Source organism: Pantherophis guttatus, chromosome 5, assembly GCF_059756535.1.
Source record: "Pantherophis guttatus breed Tessera chromosome 5, ASM5975653v1, whole genome shotgun sequence".
Taxonomy (NCBI): Eukaryota; Metazoa; Chordata; class Lepidosauria; order Squamata; family Colubridae; genus Pantherophis; species Pantherophis guttatus.
The window spans coordinates 25,291,734-25,309,514 of NC_142067.1; the positions used below are offsets into that span (position 1 = coordinate 25,291,734).

Here is a 17,781-nt window from a genome sequence, read left to right on the forward strand (position 1 = left end):
CATCTTCTCACATGTAACAGAGGTACGGTGTGCATATTTGAGTGAGGGAATAATTACCTCATATGTAGCTTTGCCAACTTGCTGCAGCCAGGACAGCAGAAACATGGGACTTTTTATATTTTCTATTTTTTCAACTGAATCTCCACCCAAGCCAATGATCACAATGGAGAGAATCGGTCAAACTAACTGTGTTTAGGGACTTACTTGGGCAATAAAACCTGACAGCAGTGGTGAAATCCAATTTTTTTTACTACCGGTTCTGTGGGTGTGGTTTGGGCATGGCAGAGGAAGAATATTGCAAAATCTCCATTCCCACCCCACTCCAGGGGAAGGATCCTGCAAAATTCCTATTCCCTCCCCAGTCCTGAGGGAAGGATATTGCAAAATCTCCATTCCCACTCCACTCTGGGGCCAGCCAGAAGTGGTATTTGCCGGTTCTCTGAACTGCTCAAAATTCCCACTACCGATTCTCCAGAACCTGTCAGAACCTGCTGGATTTCACCTCTGCCTGAGAGTCCTGTAAAGACGTGGCACCCCTTGCTGGGCAGAACATCAAGTTTTGGCCACAGACAGCTACCACTACTGGAGAAACACCAGCCACAGTATGACCAGACCTCTGATAGCACTTAAGCTGCACCCTTGGTCCCTCCACTTTAGGTTCCAGTGAACACAGAACTGCACCCCACATTCAGATAATATTTATTTCATTTCATTCATTTAAATCTAGACAATCAGTTTCATCCAAGAGAGCCTGGAACTGATCATCCTCCATCTGCTCAAGCTTCTTGCCAAGAAAGGGAATATCCGTCACCAGCCTAGAGCTGTATTTATCCAGGTTAACTTTCTCCAGAAGCAGCCTGATTGCTGACTTTTAAAAAGACTGGAACAGCCACTCTCTCAATGAGGCATTTATGAGTTGTTGGACCCCTGGACAGTCTCTCCCAACTGAATTTAATAAGCCAAGATTAGCAATGGTTGAGTACACAAGTGGTAAATCAAGCACGTTCAAGTCCCTTGTCTACCTCTTCAGGCCTCAACTATTGAAATTCATCCAACATAATAGGATGAAGACAGTGCTCTGGACAGTTCCATTTCTACAGTTTTATTAACTGCAGAGAAAGGTATGGAAAATGCGAGCAACTTTATCTCCAAAATGTTGCACACATCTTTCATAATGGGCTGCCAAAGGGACAACAGCATCTCAGGGTTCCAAGAAACACCCCCAACGAAATAAAACTCCAAGGCAAGATCTTCCTCAAAGTTCCACTTTATTAGAGATGTCATGTTGGCACATCTGTGAAAACCCGAATCGGAAAGCTTCCAGGTTTTCCCCACCCAGTTAAAAGTTCACAACCCTGTTCCACACCCACAAGTTCATCACATGGTCCAATCCATCCTTCAGGTTCAACTAGCAACAATCCCCAGTCACTCCCATCCAGGTGCAGGCAAATGTCCTTGACTCCCAGAGCAAGGAATGTTGTTATGGCTATTTTTCCACCGCTCCAACAAAAAAAACCCCTCCCAATTTCCCAGGCTAAAATATGTGGGAGTCAGGAAGCTAAAAGAAAAAAAAGTGGCTTCCAAAACTGACACACTCTTTCTTTGGGCTAGGTTGCAAGAGGCTCTTTACCACTTGACCAAGCTCCACTAGACAACCTTGAGAAGATGCAATAGAGGTGGAGAAGAAAAAAAAAATTCACAGTTGTTGCCATCACCATCACATACAATTGATAATGGGGTCTAAGCTGTGCTTGATTGTATTCAGCACAAATATACCCCCCACTTCAGAGGTGGGTTTCAGCAGATTCTGGCCAGTTCTGGAGAATCGGTAATGGAAATTTTGAGTAGTTCAGAGAACCGGTAAACACCACCTCTGACTGGCCCCAACCTCATCTATTCTCTGCCTCCCAAGTCCCAGATGATCAGGAGGAAATGGGGATTTTGCAGTAACCTTCCCCTGGAGTGGGGTGGGAATGGAGATTTTACAGCATCCTTCCCCTGCCACACCCACAGAACCGGTGGTAAAAAAAAATTGAAACCCAGCACTGCCCCACTTGTGTTCTCACTGGCATTCTACTTCCTTCATAGCCTTCAACTCAGACATATGCCTGTAATGGTCAGGTTTTGCAGGCAGGGACAAAGTGTTTATGAATGATCCTGACTAGGAAATATTTGTATATGTATTTCACAGAGCAACCAGGGCTTTGAAAGAAGCGCCCAGCTATACCAGTAGGAAAGTCTCCCAGATCCCTATGGAATTTAGAAAAATCAGTGAGACTCCAGGGTCAGATCATCTTAATAGATTCCCTCCCCCAACTTGCGGAGTGGATTAGTTGCTAACAGTCTAAATTTCACAGGAAAAGATCTGACCAGGACATCCAGGTAATTATTAGGTCGCCCACATTCAGATCACCTTCTTTCCGACTGGTCAAAAACCCTCATATGCAAACCAGGGGTGAAATCCAGCAGGTTCTGACAGGTTCTGGAGAACCGGTAGCACAAATTTTGAGTAGTTCGAAGAACCAGCAAATACCATCTCTGGCTGGCCCTAGAGTGGGGTGGGAATTGACATTTTGCAATATCCTTCCCCCAGGAGTGGGGAGGGCATGGGAATTTTGCAGTATCATTCCTCTGGAGTTGGGTGGGAATGGAGATTTTGCAGTATCATTCCCCTGCCATGCCCACCAAGCCACGCCCACAGAACCGGTAGTAAAAAAAATGGGATTTCACCACTGATGCAAACTATAACCTTAAACTATGTTGGGCTAATACCAGTATCATGTCATCTATTGCTGAGCACATTGTAAGCCGCCCTGAGTCTTCGGAGAAGGGCGGCATATAAATCAAATTAAAAAAAAAAAATTGGACTGAATTTGATTCAGCTTCAATACCAGCACACCCAAGGACAAGCTGCTATGGCAACTAGTTGGATTAGGGGAAGAAGGAACCAGAAAAAAAAGAATAAGCAAAAATGCCCAATCCTACTTCTCCTCACCTCTTCTCCTCACCTGACTAGTTGACCCTTCAAGCTATAACTCCCTCTACCACTGCTATAGAGGAATCCATGTCTTCCCCAGGTTCTCCTACATATTTCTGATAGATGGTAGGTAGGTAGGTAGGTAGATGATAGACAGATAGATAGATAAATAGATAGATAGGTATTTTTAGAAAAAATATGTCTCCAAATCCTTAGATATCAAATTAATCTTAATGTTATACAGTATCAGCAAACCAGATTGTCTAAAACAGACAGTTGATACTGTAAATTATCATTCATAATACCAGTATAAAGTTACATTTGAAAAGATCTGGAAAAAGAATAAAACAGCTGGATAAGTAGGATAGGTGTTGAAAATGTTATCAGATTGCTCAAAAGTCTCCTCCCTTTGCTTCAGTTCACTTCAGAGGGAAATTTCTCCTTTCAGAGCTATATAATAATATTTAATCAAATAGTATATCATGAAAAATCCATTAATTCTTAATTCCTTATATAATTTCAAATTATTGAGGATATAGCAAGAAGAATATTGCCTTTGATATATAGCAATTGCCTAAAGACACATTGGCCATTCTATGAAAAAAAATGTGATAATAGTAGGGACGCCCTGCTCATATTTTTGATATTCCATATTTTCCTAAATTTATATATGATAAAGTGTGATTCCTTCTGCTAAGAATAATTGCCTGGTGTATACTTGAATATTTCTTTCTTTATTAAATTTATTTGCTACCTATCTTGCAAGAAGAGACTCTGGATTACTTATAACTATTAAGCAGATATAGGCTATGACAATTAGATCATCATCTTCTTCTTTTAATCCCTTGCGGGGTGGAGTCTGGGCAACTGAATGAAGCTAACAGAGTGTTTACTGGCCGGATGCCCTTCCCATCGCCAGTGCAGTTTTGTTCAGCAGGTATATTCTCATTGTGCCCAGACAAAGAAATATCTGCCTCTACCTAGGATCAAACTGACAGCCTCCTGATTGTGAAGCGAGAGCTCCACTTCTAGGCCACCGCACCACTCCTAGACTATGACAATTAGATAGTCTTCAAAAATCATACATCTTTTCAGGGCTATACAAAAGGCTGCTAAGATTAATAGATAATTAATATTTTTTCTATTATTAATAGATTAAAAATTAATCATTTAAAGATTATTTAGTTGTATTGTTATTGTAATAATTAATTTAAATATTAATAATTAATTTCCATGTCAATCTTTGTGACTTTTTTTTCCATTTGCAAATAGAGGCATACTAGCTCTTTGAAAATGTGAAGTTATTTCAAAGGATAGCAGAAATTTTTGACAAATTTCACATTCACATCAGTGGTAGGTTGCCCCCGGTTTGCACCGGTTCTATAGAACAGGTAGTAAAACCGGCGGGAGGCTCCACCCACCGACCCTGATGTCATCAGAACGCTTCTACGCATGCGCAGAAGAGCACGCACATGCGCACAAGTGAAGCGAGCGCATGGGCGCGGCCCTGTTGCAAACCGGTAGTAAAGGTAAGTAGAACCCACCCCTGATTCACGTGGTTTTGTTTTTACCGAATAAAGATCAAGTTTGCTCTTCCGCACAGGCTACATAAGCATAGAGATTATTTTTTGTAATCAGCAATCTGTAAACCTAAAGAAAACAAAACAGGATTTCAACAGTAAGTTTACTACACTACACACCCCTTTGAATGTAGAGCTTTACAAATAAATTTTACAAACAAGTTTCACAAACCTTCTTCAGGTTGTTGGTTTTTTTTAAACAGTTTCCTGACTATGCAAACAGTAGCCGAAGTGTATTGTGCAGTGTGGAAAAGCTGCATGAAACAGTTACCAGCCCAACAGGAAAGAATCTTCACCCTTGGTAACCTCACTGTACAAATATAACAGTGCAAAGTCTGAGCAGGCGAGCTTCAATGAACAGGAGCCTGGGTGCTTCCCTACCACAAAGGGCCCGATGTCGTAAAATAACATTTTTTTAAAAAACATAGCAGAGGGGGGAAAGACTGGCTTTCTGATTTCACGCCTGGCTTCAGAACTACCACCAAACCAGATGTTTGTTTGAAAAAACTTTGCACCTGCCAAACCACCAGCCTGGGAGCTTCCTCCTTTGTCTTTTCTTTCCCTCCCTTTTAAAGTCTCAAATGAGAAGCGGAAGTTTTGAGCAACGGCAAAGTGCTTTGTGGTGGTTGTTTTATTTCCCTTAAGACACAGAATCCAATCTCTTCGGAGCAAAAAAAATAAAAATAAAACTAAAAATCAGACAATTAAGTTTTCCGAGGCAGGAGAGAACTGCAAAAGCAGCAGGATTTTGCTGGGAGGCTTTCATTTCATAACAGGAAAGAATTTAGGAAAAGAGAAAAGTGTGTGTCAATGAGTATATAAGTAATTCTACTTATATACTCCAAAGATCACTTTGTGATGAACAGGAAGGAGGAACATTGCTTGTTATTCCTTCCAGAGGGGTGATGTGGATGATCCCTGTTACTGGATCATTTATTGGTTCAAGATTTTGAATTCAGTAATGAAGACTTTGGTCCTGATAATAAATAGTTAATCCTATTACACCAGGTTATTAGGTAAATCTAATTCAATTTCAGACAAGGAACGCCTCAACTTTGAATATGTGTTAATTAGCAGCTGGACAACAATTACAATAGTACAAGGGCTCTATTTAACTGAGAGGCTTTTACAAATTCTTCAGGGGTCCTGAAGCGTTCATTTTCACCTCCAATAGACTCAATGTATTTCACAATTCTCTGACCCCAGCAAAGGATCTTTTGGAAGAGTAGGGCTCCCAGATCTGGACTGCAGACATATGTATGGCTTCATTATTATTAATAATCTAATAACAATACGTTTTGCTGAGATCATCCGAGCATTTTCAGCCCAGAACTAGTAGCCCTACAAGGGGGGAAGGGGAGATTACAAGAAATATCAATTGGAATGTAAAGTGCTGTTACAAAGTGCTGTTACAATGGGCTCTTCCAGCCAGCCACATCAGTGTCATCACTCCTTGAAATAGAAGAAAAGAAGGATAACACAAATGGTGCTGCTGCCACTATTTTCTCGTAGTAATGAGACCAACCGCTATAGATTTAATGCAGCCCAGTTTCAGGAAAGTCCTTGATTTACAACAGTTCAGGTAGTGATGGTTCAAAGTTACATCACTGAAAAAAGTGACTTACGACCATTTTTCATACTTACAACCATTGCAGCATCTCCATGGTCACATGAGCAAAATTGGGATGCTGAGCAACTGGTTCCTATTTATGTCACGTGATCCCCTTTTCTGACTTTCTGACAAGCAAAGTCAATGGGGAAGCCAGATTCAGTTAACAACCAGGTTACTAATTTATCAACTGCAGTGATTCATTTAACAACTGTGGCAAGAAAGGTCATAGAAGGGGGCAAAACTCACTTAACAAATGTCTCACTTAGCAACAAAAATGTTGGGCTCAATTGCAGTTGTAAGTTGAGGGCTACCTGTAATGGATTGCCTTGGATTTATTTTCCTACCCATCAAACACCATCTGCCAGTGAGAGATAGGAATACATCACTACTGTACAGGGGTGAAATCCAGCAGGTTCTGACAGGTTCTGGGGAACCGGCAGCGGAAATTTTGAGTAGTTCAGAGAACCGGCAAATGCCACCTCTGGCTGGTCCCAGAGTGGGGTGGGAATGGAGATTTTGCAATATCCTTCCCCCAGGAGTGGGGAGGGAATGGGGATTTTGCAGTATCCTTCCCCTGCCATGCCCACCAAACCACACCATGCCCACCAAGCCACGCCCACAGAACCGGTAGTAAAAAAAATTGGATTTCACCACTGCTACTGTACCACTTGCTCAGTAGTGGGTAGGGCTGGAAAACTGTGGACGACAGGTTCAATTACCTGTCAAATGTCTGGTTATCAACTAGGCTGGTACAAGGCGTATAGGGGTAAAGTAGGAGAGAGCTTTCTTAATGTTTTTGCTCAGCACAATTCTTCTCTGTTCCTGTTATCTGTCTATTGGGCTATTTTTTGTTTAGCACTCTTTCTGAAAGAGCACCAAATCCTTGTTACAAAGAAACCTGTTTAACAGGTTGCAGGCACAGAAGAATAGCATGGCTAAGATGAGAAAGAGCTCACCTGATGATCCTGCTTGGTGCAACCCTTGCCCTGCACAGGAGAAAGCAAGAGTATGATTGATGAGTAAACTCCAGCAAGAAAAAAAAATGCACCAGAATGCCAATTCTGTTAGTGGGTTATCAAGATGTCTAGTTCTGGCCACATAAGCAGCAATTGTGACTGTGTTTTGTGTCACAACAATAGTCATCAAGTCATCGCCATGGAACCTCGTGCAGTTGAAACCAGAGCGGAGTATACAAACGGTGCTGTATTGTCATGGTGCATTGCACAGCTAGGAACTATGACTGCACGCTGCTAGTCCAAGCAGCATTGATCGATCTGTGAAGCAGTTACAGCACCTGGTTGAGAGACCTCAGAAATAATAGAAGTAATTAAAACACTTTAAAAAAAAAACACCCTTCTTGGCAGAAGCAGTGGAAAATCTGTAACGCATTCAACGATGACAGAGCTATAACAAATACATAGCAAGCAGAATCTGACTCACTTTCCTGGTTTAAGTCAACCTTCCGTATAGCACAGAGGACTAGGGCTCATTCAAAGAGCACCGAATCTGTATTTGAAAAGCACACTTAGTACTCTTTCCTGCCAAACGCTTGATAATAGAAAACAGTTTTTACAAAGGCTTCTATAATTAGATTTACTAAAAGAGAAAAGGGATTAAATTACAGAAATCCTGATGAGTAGTTACTTTCATTTTTAGAACTTAATTTATCTCTGAGTTGCTGGGTGAAGCTTTCTTCATTCTCTTGCTAACCTCCTCTGAACTGTATTGGTTCAGCTGCCACAGCCTCCTGCATAAGCATCATGCCATCTTTTAAATCAACTTTTGCACACACTCCCTTCATAGCAACCAGATTTTTTTTTCAAAACCACCTGATACTGAATATCATGTGAACAAAAGATAACAGAATTGTGGAGTTACTGTATATAGTGTAACTGGAAGGAGCCTTTTAGACTGATTTCAACTCATGCTGGCTGGAGAATTCTGGAAGTTGAAGCCAACTTAAAGTTCCTGAGTTTGAAAAACATTGAATTAAATAAATGATTAATTACTTATTCAATATATATAGGTTTACAATCATATATTTTTTTAGGTTTCAATCAATTGAGAGTGATGTGAATTCATGGCAGAGTTAATATGAAAAATGATAACAAATTAAGTTTAGGGTTAGGCAGTGGTGAAATCCAATATTTTTACTACCAGTTCTGTGGGCGTGGCTTGGTGGGCTTGGTGTGGCTGGGTGGGCGTGGCTTGGTGGACATGGCAGGGGAAGGCTATTGCAAAATCTCCATTCCCACCTCACTCTGGGGCCAGCCAGAGGTGGCATTTGCTGGTTCTCCGAACTAATCAAAATTTCCGCTACTGATCTCCAGAACCTGTCAGAACCTGCTGGATTTCACCCCTGGGGTTTGGGTTACATTCCTGAAGTGAGCAAAGGAAGTCAAGGATTTCACATTGTAGAGAGTATATTTTTCTTCCAATATGGAAAAAAAAGCCTTTTTGCAGTAGTAAAATCATCCGCAAAAAAAAAAAAACATAAACAAACCCATAGGCAAATTACAAGTGAGTGGCATACTGCAGACGAGTTATAAAATAAGGAAGCAACTTTTGCTTGAATTGCGCTGTTACCGTTTTTCATTGCTGCTTGTGCCATTGTGGTTTGATCAAGCTGTTCCTACTTGCTTTCAGACAGAATGATGAAATCCATAGCTTCTGGAACATGTCTATGTAACATGTAGGCACAATTCACTGCCCCGGCATGTTAGCCTGCTTGATGTTGCCTGCAGGAAGCTTTACATGTCTGTGTTTCATTTTACAAAATCATTCTAAGAAAGGATTGCTTTAGAAAACATCCCAGCTCCAACGATCTTTGCAGCTGTTAAGAAATTAACTTCTCTCTTTTCATTTTTTTTTTCTATTTTAAAACTTTGACAATTTGCCACGGCCAATTCGCCATGACCAACTTGCCACAGCCAATTTACCACGGCTAACTCGCCACATCCAACTCGCCACAGCCAACTTGCTGCAGAACAACTTGCCATGGCCATCTCACCACAGGACAACTTGCTCAGTGGTGAAATCCAAATCTTTTTACTACCGGTTCTGTAGGCGTGGCTTGGTGGGCGTGGTGTGGCTTGGGGGCATGGCTTGGGGGCATGGCAGGGGAAGGCTATTGCAAAATCTCCATTGCCACCCCACTCTGGGGCCAGCCAGAGGTGGTATTTGCCGGTTTTCCGAACTACTCAAAATTTCTGCTACCGGTTCTCCAGAACTTGTCAGAACCTGCTGGATTTCACCCTTGAATTTGCTGCAGGACAAGAGTTACACTAATATCAAAGAAATGGTAGACTAGAATCATTAAAGAAAGGTTGCAAAAGGATGGACAGAATAAAATGTGAATGGCAAAAATTAAAATAATTTTTATTTATTTTACATAATTAAATTGAATTGTTACATTGTCCCACGTGAGTTGTCCCCTGGAAAGTTGGCCATGGTGAGTTGTCACGCAGCGAGTTGGCTGTGGCGAGTTGGCCATGATGAGTTGGCCATGGTAAGTTGGCTGTGGCAAGTTGTCCCTTTCCCTCTGGAGGGAGTGGGATGGGGATAGTATCAGTATTGATCAGGAATGGGTCTGACCCTCATCCCCTGCTTTGGAGGGTTCCACAGTGGTTGGGGTTGTCTTTGCATCTATTTAACATCTACATGAAGCCACTAGCTTCCCCATGATTATCACCATGGCATGCGGTATCATCAGTATGTTGATATCACTGAGGTGTACATCTCTGCCTGTCTTGAGTTAAGCAATGTTGCGGCTGCTCTTTTATAGTGCCTGGAGGTTGTGGAAATCTGGATAAGGAGCAACAGTCTAAAACTGAACTCTGGCAACATAGAATGATTTTGGGTTCAGGGCTCCTTGGTTCTTGGAGAATTACCATTGTTGGTTGTGGATGGGTTTGCACTGCCCCAGACCAACCCAATATGTAATCTGGGAGTTCTTCTGGATCCTCAACTCCTATTCAAGTCAAGTTAATTATACCCTAGCCATCTGCCATTTGGACTACTATAATGTGCTCTACATGGGACTGCCTTTGAAAAGTATCCCTAGCTTCTGTTGGTTCAAACTGCAGTGATTCTGTTGGTTCAAACTGCATAGTTCTGCCCAAGTAGAGATTTGTGCACATGACACCACTTTTGCTGGAGCTGCCTTGGTTACCAATCTGCGTCAGAGTACAATTCAATATGTTAGTTATCACCTTTAAAGGCCTACATGGCTTGGGGTTAGGTTATTTAAGGTACTGTCTACTTGATCCATCAGAACAGAAAGACGAGGTACATGATAGATCCTGTCTATTAAGAAGATACATCTTCTAGGATCAAGGAAAAGGGCTTTTCTTATGGTGACTCCCTCCCTTTGGAATATCATTCCCCAAGAGATAAGATTGGATCCCACCTTGTTACTTTTCCAGGAGGCCCTGAAGACATGATTATGTCAGGAGACCTGGTAACCCCTTATTGACATGGAGCCAAATGGCTGGAGTGAGTGTGTGATCAGTGGGAGAAGTAACAAGTTTGTGGGTTTTATACTGTGATATTTTAATGTTGTAAGCCACCCAGAGTCACTGTATATGAATAGGGTCATCACACATGAATTGAGCAGTCACAAAAATATGTTTAATAGAAAAAAAGAAGATTCCACTAGGACAAAAGTTTGTTGACTAATTGCTGCTTATTCCTGGGATGGCTTTGATGAGACAGAGCTGCAGATATAAGACCAGATAAAATTCAAAGGAGGAGGGGTGGCAACCTAAATTTTTTAATGGCTTCAGTTTTTGGCTTATTCGGTTTAATTAATCACAGGTTTCTTTTCTTTCTTTCTTTTTTCTTTTCTTTTCTTTTTTTGATGAATTGCTTTCTTTAGAAAACATTTAAAGAGTCCAAAGTCACTTTGGTTGAATCAATCTCAAAGTGCTTTTTGCTTTCCCGTTTGAAAGGGAAAATCAAAATCCTTATCTTTTAGGAGAAATATACTCAATTCCTGAGGTGGCTTTGAGGGCGATTTGTACAATTAAGTCCCCAACATTTATATTTAAATATGGTAAATATACCTTTAGAACCAATTCTGTGCTAGGGTTTTGTGCTGGATAGAAACACTTATATAAGAAGAGAAAACAGTGTACTTTGGATTACAATAGCTTCAAAGACTCATGCATTATGACTCAGCTACATTCCAACTGAAAGGTCTTAAATGTGTTTTTTTTCTCCTACGGTAATATTTGCCAATGGTTGATTTTATCTTATATATATTCTGCAATCTGGCACAAAATCTAGCAATGCGTTTAGCTATATTAGTAATTAAACTAAACCGTTGGCAAGCTATAAACACGACTTTCTAGATCAAGTCCAACTTCAAAAGTCCTCAAACAATCGTTACAAAGAAAGATAAAATGCAAATTAACAAAAAGAAAAAAGATTACAAGAAAGGGCGAGAGAATCAATGGGGGAAATTAAAAAGTGACAAGAAAAGAAAAACAAAAACAAAAAAAATGACTTCTGACTTTCTTCAGTACTGGTACAAATATGTAATCAAGTAACCTCTTACTTTAAATTAAAACAAAAGTTTGCTTTCCTTCATGATGCGCAGTTTCAAAGTATAATTCAAAGTCAGCGTAGAAAACATAAATATGTCACAATACTTCTTGTATCTTGGAAGACAGAAAAAAGAGCATTTATTTCTACAAGCAAATAATTAGCAACAACTTCCCAAGAATTTTCCTAAGAAAAGTTTCAAGAAACTAGACATTTGGATTTTATTCCTGCTATGGGAAATTAGTAATTATGCTTGCAAAGCTCTAGCAAAAACTGAAGAAAGTTCCAGTTCTTCATGGATTGCACAAGGGGAAAACTGGTATATGAATGTAATGATATACAGTGTCATAATCTCAAAATAGATTTTAACATGGATTTCATAATAATCCAATGCCAGCTGGAGTTGGGTTTGTTTTTTTTTGCCATCTTAACTTTTTAGAAATTTTAGTTCTCCATTGTCCATGCAAAGAATCTTTTCGAACCCTTCCAATCAAGAGTTAAAATAAAATTCTTATAATCTAGAGCCGTGATGCCGAATTTATGGCACGCGTGCCAGAAGTGGCACACAGAGCCATCTCTCCGGGCATGCAAGCCATTGCCCATTGCCCGATGCTCTTCCATGTTCCGGCGCACCGGCCAGCTGATCTTCACGTGTGCGGGAGTGCCGGAAACCAGAAAAAGCAGCCCCCTGGTGTGCATATGCGCGCCGGGATGGCTGCTCTTTCAGTTTCCGGCATGCACATGCACAGCATCCCCCTGGTCTTCCAGTTTCTGGTGTGCATGCGTGCGTGAAGACCAGCTGGCATGAGCACTTGGCTGTTGCTCTTCCAGTTTCTGGCACGCGCATGCACACCAGCCAGCTGGTCTTTGGAACCGGAAGACCAGGTGGCTGGTGTGTTTGCACAAGCACATGCCAGAAACCGGAAAAGCAGCCACCTGGCACATGCATGAACACTGGGCAGCTGTTCTTCCGGTTTCCGGCACACATGTGCGCATGCACACTCCCGTTTCGGCACTTGGTGCCAAAAAGGTTCACCAACACTGATCTAGAGGTTAACTAAGTTATCAGGAGAAGACCATGAAAGTCAGTGGGCTTGTTCCGGGTCATGCCACTCAAGAAGTCTCATACTCAATTTATCAATGTGTGCCACCTCACTAGTTCTGTGAGGTGCTTGACATTTTATACAGTGAAAAAGAATTCTAGAAGTATTGGACCTATTGGCTTTGCCATAAGAAACTCAAGGAACCCTGTGGTAATGTGGTATCACTGAAGCTCCAGACTGAGATACTTTCCCATTTCTACTTCAGCAAGTCCTTTCCTAGAAGGGCAAAGGAATAAAGCCATCTCAGCCAGAACAAGGGCTGAGTGTGGCTTCAGGCCTGAACAGGCCAGAACCTTCCATGATACTTTGAGGCAGAGCTAGAAGGGCAGATACTCTCAGCTGCGCTGCCCAGTGCAAAATCATTCTTTCTTCTCCATCTAAAGCCATGGCATGGAGCAGCCATGATTTTGGCAGGGAGAACTGGCCTGGCTTGACTCTAATGTGTAGGCCTAGGAGTGCAACTATCCCTTTGTCAGTCGCACTCTGGGCACTGTTTGTTATCAGTCTAAGAGATGTACTATAGTGTCTAGCCAAAGACAAGAATTTGCGTATTTGCTCTCCTGCTATGGTGTGAGTAAAGTGCTTTCTGTTTTCTGGTCCCTCTTGCTTTCTTCTTCCGCCTATGTCTAATATGCTTTGCCTCACTTGTTACATCAATTAAAATGGGCAGGGAGCAATCCTGTCTTTTTTTTTTTTTTTTTTTTTTGAGGTAACCTCACCAGCTGAGAGACTGGCACCCAGTAGGCCTTACTTCCTCTTAATATTATTGTAGCCTGAAGAAAATGAGTCAGAAAGCCATACGGGGCCTGCATTGAGGCCCTGCATTAAACCATGGTGCAGTTTGGTTTTGATTTGGCATATGCATTTTAGCATTAAATGTGACCTAGACACCAGCAGATTCTTCAAGGACTATAGTTTGAAAGTCCTGTATTGGCATTGACACCTCCTAATGTCTAAATCATTTAGAAAGGCTTTGACCTGCAGAAGAATAGATTTGGAAAATTCACCAGTAAACTCTACCTTCTATCCTTTTCACTCCACTTCGCAGCTATGCTACAGTCTTTCAATATAAATAACTTGCATCCATCTATGTTTGATAAATAAATAAAATGTAAATATTATTACTTATATGTACAACCGCTTAGCAGAATTGTTTCAGGAATGTCATAGTCCAACCAAGAAATATATATAAGAAATAAACAGGCATTGTACAGTGAACATTAATGAGGACTGAAGTTATAGATAGCTTTGTATGATGCTTTAGAAGGCATTGAATCTATTGCTAGAGAATTCTGGATGCTGAATTCCTGGTATACATCCAAAGGGGTGAAAGATTGAGGAAGACAAGAAATAATGGGCTGTTTTGTTGTTGTTATTAGTTGCGAAGTCTTGTCTAACCCATCGCGACCCCATGGACAACGTTCCTCCAGGCCTTCCTGTCCTCTACCATCCTCTGGAGTCCATTTAACTTCATACCTGCTGCTTCAGTGACTCCATCCAGCCACCTCATTCTCTGTCGTCCCCTTCTTCTTTTGCTCTCAATCTTTCCCAGCATTAGGCTCTTCTCCAGTGAGTCCTTCCTTCTCATTAAGTGGCCAAAGTATTTGAGTTTCATCTTCAGGATCTGGCCTTCTAAAGAGCAGTCAGGGTTGATCTGGTCTAGGACTGACCGGTTTGATTGCCTTCCAGTCCAAGGGACTCGCAGGAGCACCATATTTCAAAGGCCTCAATTCTTTGGCACTCAACCTTTCATATGGTCCAACTTTCACAGCCATACAGGCTGTTTTACAGTATGTCTGATGCCTGCAGCACCAAATGGAAAGGTCATTCTCCTGCTGCTCAAAATAGCAATTTCCCTTTTTCTCACACTAAAAGGTATCTGCATTTTCCAAGAGAAATGATTTTCACTTGGAGTTGCAGATATTAACACAGGAAGCAATCGTTACTACAGGCCCTTGGTGTGTGCCAGGCAGTTAATACTTTCTTCTATTACCTGAATGTACCTTTAATAGATAGAGGTATCTGTATTTCCCCAGAAGTAATATATACAACTGCTGATGCAAATATTAGAAACTTGCTTTACAAAATAAACCTCAACTTCTTCCCAACACTTGCGTATAAACACATTCAGAAATAGAAGCCTTTATGATCATATCTGTGCCAAGTTATTTATGCTCCAGGAAACATGTTTGGTCAATAAACAAAGTCACACAAGAAATGTTTTTATAATCTTTATAGGCTTTGAAGAGAGGCAGAAGAGGGCTGAAGCATAGGGGGTTAAAAATCTAGTTTAAAAATTTCAATTGAGTTCAGGTGTACTACTGAAAGAAGTCCATATAATTGATGGTTAAGAAACATAGCTGGTCTGAAAAGTTTGGAATGCTTTCTCCTAGGTTACTTACCACACTGAAATCACTAAATCAAATAGCAGTGTTTACTCATGTTTTTAGCAATAGTTGTTAGCTGTGTGGACAGGCAGAAGATCCAATGTCTGTTGTATGTATTTGATTTTCCTATTCAGTTCCTATGTCACTGATAATTAAGTGGGCACTGGTTGTTACATCCAAAGCAATACTTTTGGGTCAAAGGGGGAGGGAAACAATAAAGGAGAAAATGGTACAGGGACGAATCCAAATCAGCAGCCTGAGGATTAGGATCCTGAAGTTTCTTTCCTTCGTGTCAAAAAATGCAACACTTTAATCACATATACATTTAAAGTAATAAATATATAAGGAAGCAGACTATGAAATATCCATCACAGATGCAAATGTCCATAATAGATGAAGAACTGACTTTGGCAACTTTAAAATGTGTGGACTTTAATTCCCAGAATTCCCCAGCATGCTAGCTGAGGAATTCTGGGAGTTGAAATCCACACATCTTAAAGTTGCCAAATTTGAAAAACACTCCTGTAAAAGCTTTGAAGTCAGTTCTTCATCTCTTACGGACATTTGCATCAGTGTTGAAAACATTTTTCAATCAGTAGTCCAAATATTTTGCCAGATTCCCAGAATATTCAGCAACAACTCAAACATCCAACCTGAGATTTCTGCAACTTTATTCCAAATATAAGGTTGGGAAGAATTGGGAGAGGGGGACAAGAGAGACCATGGTTAAAACAAAACATTAAACAAGGGGGGTATTACATAAACAGAGGTGACACTTGATAACTTTGAAGCTTGAAGTCAAAGTCTTCTTGACTTCAAGTCTTCTTATACTGATGGAATTCCTTTGCCCACATTAGTTCTGAATTCTGGGAGATCTAATATATCTGATGAGGGCCAGTTAGAGAAGACAGCTCAAAATCATGTTTTAAAAAACTAAGGAATATTTTACAGAGAAGCAGTTGCATTCTGATGTCCAACAGAGAGTCAGTTATCTGTCTTTCTATATTTCTCACTCATAGACCTAATTCAACCACAAAAATAAACATTGGAATAACCATTGCTTACATTCAACTCAAATTTCTGGAAACGGAACAAACTTCTCTGAAATCCCAATTGCTTGCCAAATGATCGAGCATCTGGGAATATTTTCTGATACTGCCTCAAATAGATCATTTCTCTCCCAAGAGAAAGTGAAGTTTCTCATTGCACTTCAGGATAGGAAAGCTATTTAAACCAGCCTAATCCCTGGAGACAGTCATTCCCTCCCCCTCCACTTCCTATTTCTGCAGTATCATAAACACATTTGTGGTATAAAGATAGACTGCTAAAACATACAATTTTCTACTTTGCTAATAACTCTTTTATCCTCAAGTCAAGGCAATTTTTGCTTGTGCAATGTAATCAATAATTTATTTGCCCTCCCAGGGAAAATTGCCCCCAAAATTAGAGAAAAAGTCTTCCGTTTTTTTTTTCCAATGGAATGCTTTTCTTAAACTTAATTGCTGTAGGGGAGAGCTGTAGCAGAGAGCGGTATGCAATTATATAGCATGTAGTGAGAGAATTAATGCTCACTTCACTAACTTAATAAACCCACCCCCTTATATAGCAATTCCACTTCCGAGGAAAAGTAAATTTGCAAATGAGACCAGATGACACTTACAGCACTTACTGGTTATAGATGTGGTGGGACCTTTAAAAATAAATTCCTGGGTTCATGCCTGGAGTGCAGGACAAGCAATTGCCTCTGCTTGTGATCTTCTGTTCCCAATCTGTATAAAAAGCAGCAATGCAGTCAGGGGGAGGGGGAATGAATGGAAACTATGAACCTTGCCATACGATAAGCCATTCCCAATGCTCTGTAAATGCATCCTGCTTTTTGTTTGCTTTGTCATCACCAACATCAGATCACAGATGTTTTCAGGAGTTCACTCTACTGGATGAATGGATGTGAAATTTGAGCCGGAATTGGGGGCAGGCAGGGGGGCTGTGGCAGGCAGGCAGTCTTCCAATGAAAAAAACAAAGCACGGTTGCTGCTGGCAAGGGGCCAACACCGCTGATTGACTGCCAGTTCCATGCAGTTTGCCCAGCAGCAAACAACAAGGAAAATCCTTGGTGGCAAGCCTCATTTATACTGCATTACGAGTTGGATTAGCCATGCATTCAAACCCATATTGTGGGTCACATTATAGATAGCTTAATGATCTTCAATCGTGAGTTGTTTTTTTATATCATTGCATGTCCTCGTGTCACTCTTGACTCCTGGACAAATCCCTGCAGTTTTCTTGGCGTAAGTTTTCAGAAGTGGTTTGTTATTGTCTGCTAACTAGAGCTGAGAGAGAGTGACTGGTCCAAAGTCATCCAGTTGGATTTGTACTGTAGGAAGTTAGCACCCACCCCTTTCCTGGAAGAATGAAATATTTTAGGAAATATTAAAAAGGCAGAATATTATGTTTCCCTGGTTGAGAAATGGAGAAACATGTTTTAAAGACAAAGCAACTCCCACTTTCCTGCCCCCACCCTTTGTTAATGGGCCAGAGGCAGAAACTCAATCTTTTTACAATAGGATCCATCTGCAAC

At 40.9% G+C, this 17,781-nt stretch overlaps 1 protein-coding gene across 1 annotated transcript in view; it reads right to left on the reverse strand.

Annotated features, from left to right (window-relative positions):
- The window catches only part of KATNAL1 (katanin catalytic subunit A1 like 1), a 77,033-nt gene extending 60,050 nt beyond the window's left edge, over positions 1-16,983 (reverse strand). The window contains exon 1 of the mRNA XM_087894736.1: positions 16,864-16,983. The gene's annotated coding sequence lies outside the window, so the exon portion shown is untranslated. The remainder of the gene's footprint in view (positions 1-16,863) is intronic.
- Positions 16,984-17,781: the final 798 nt, after the last annotated feature.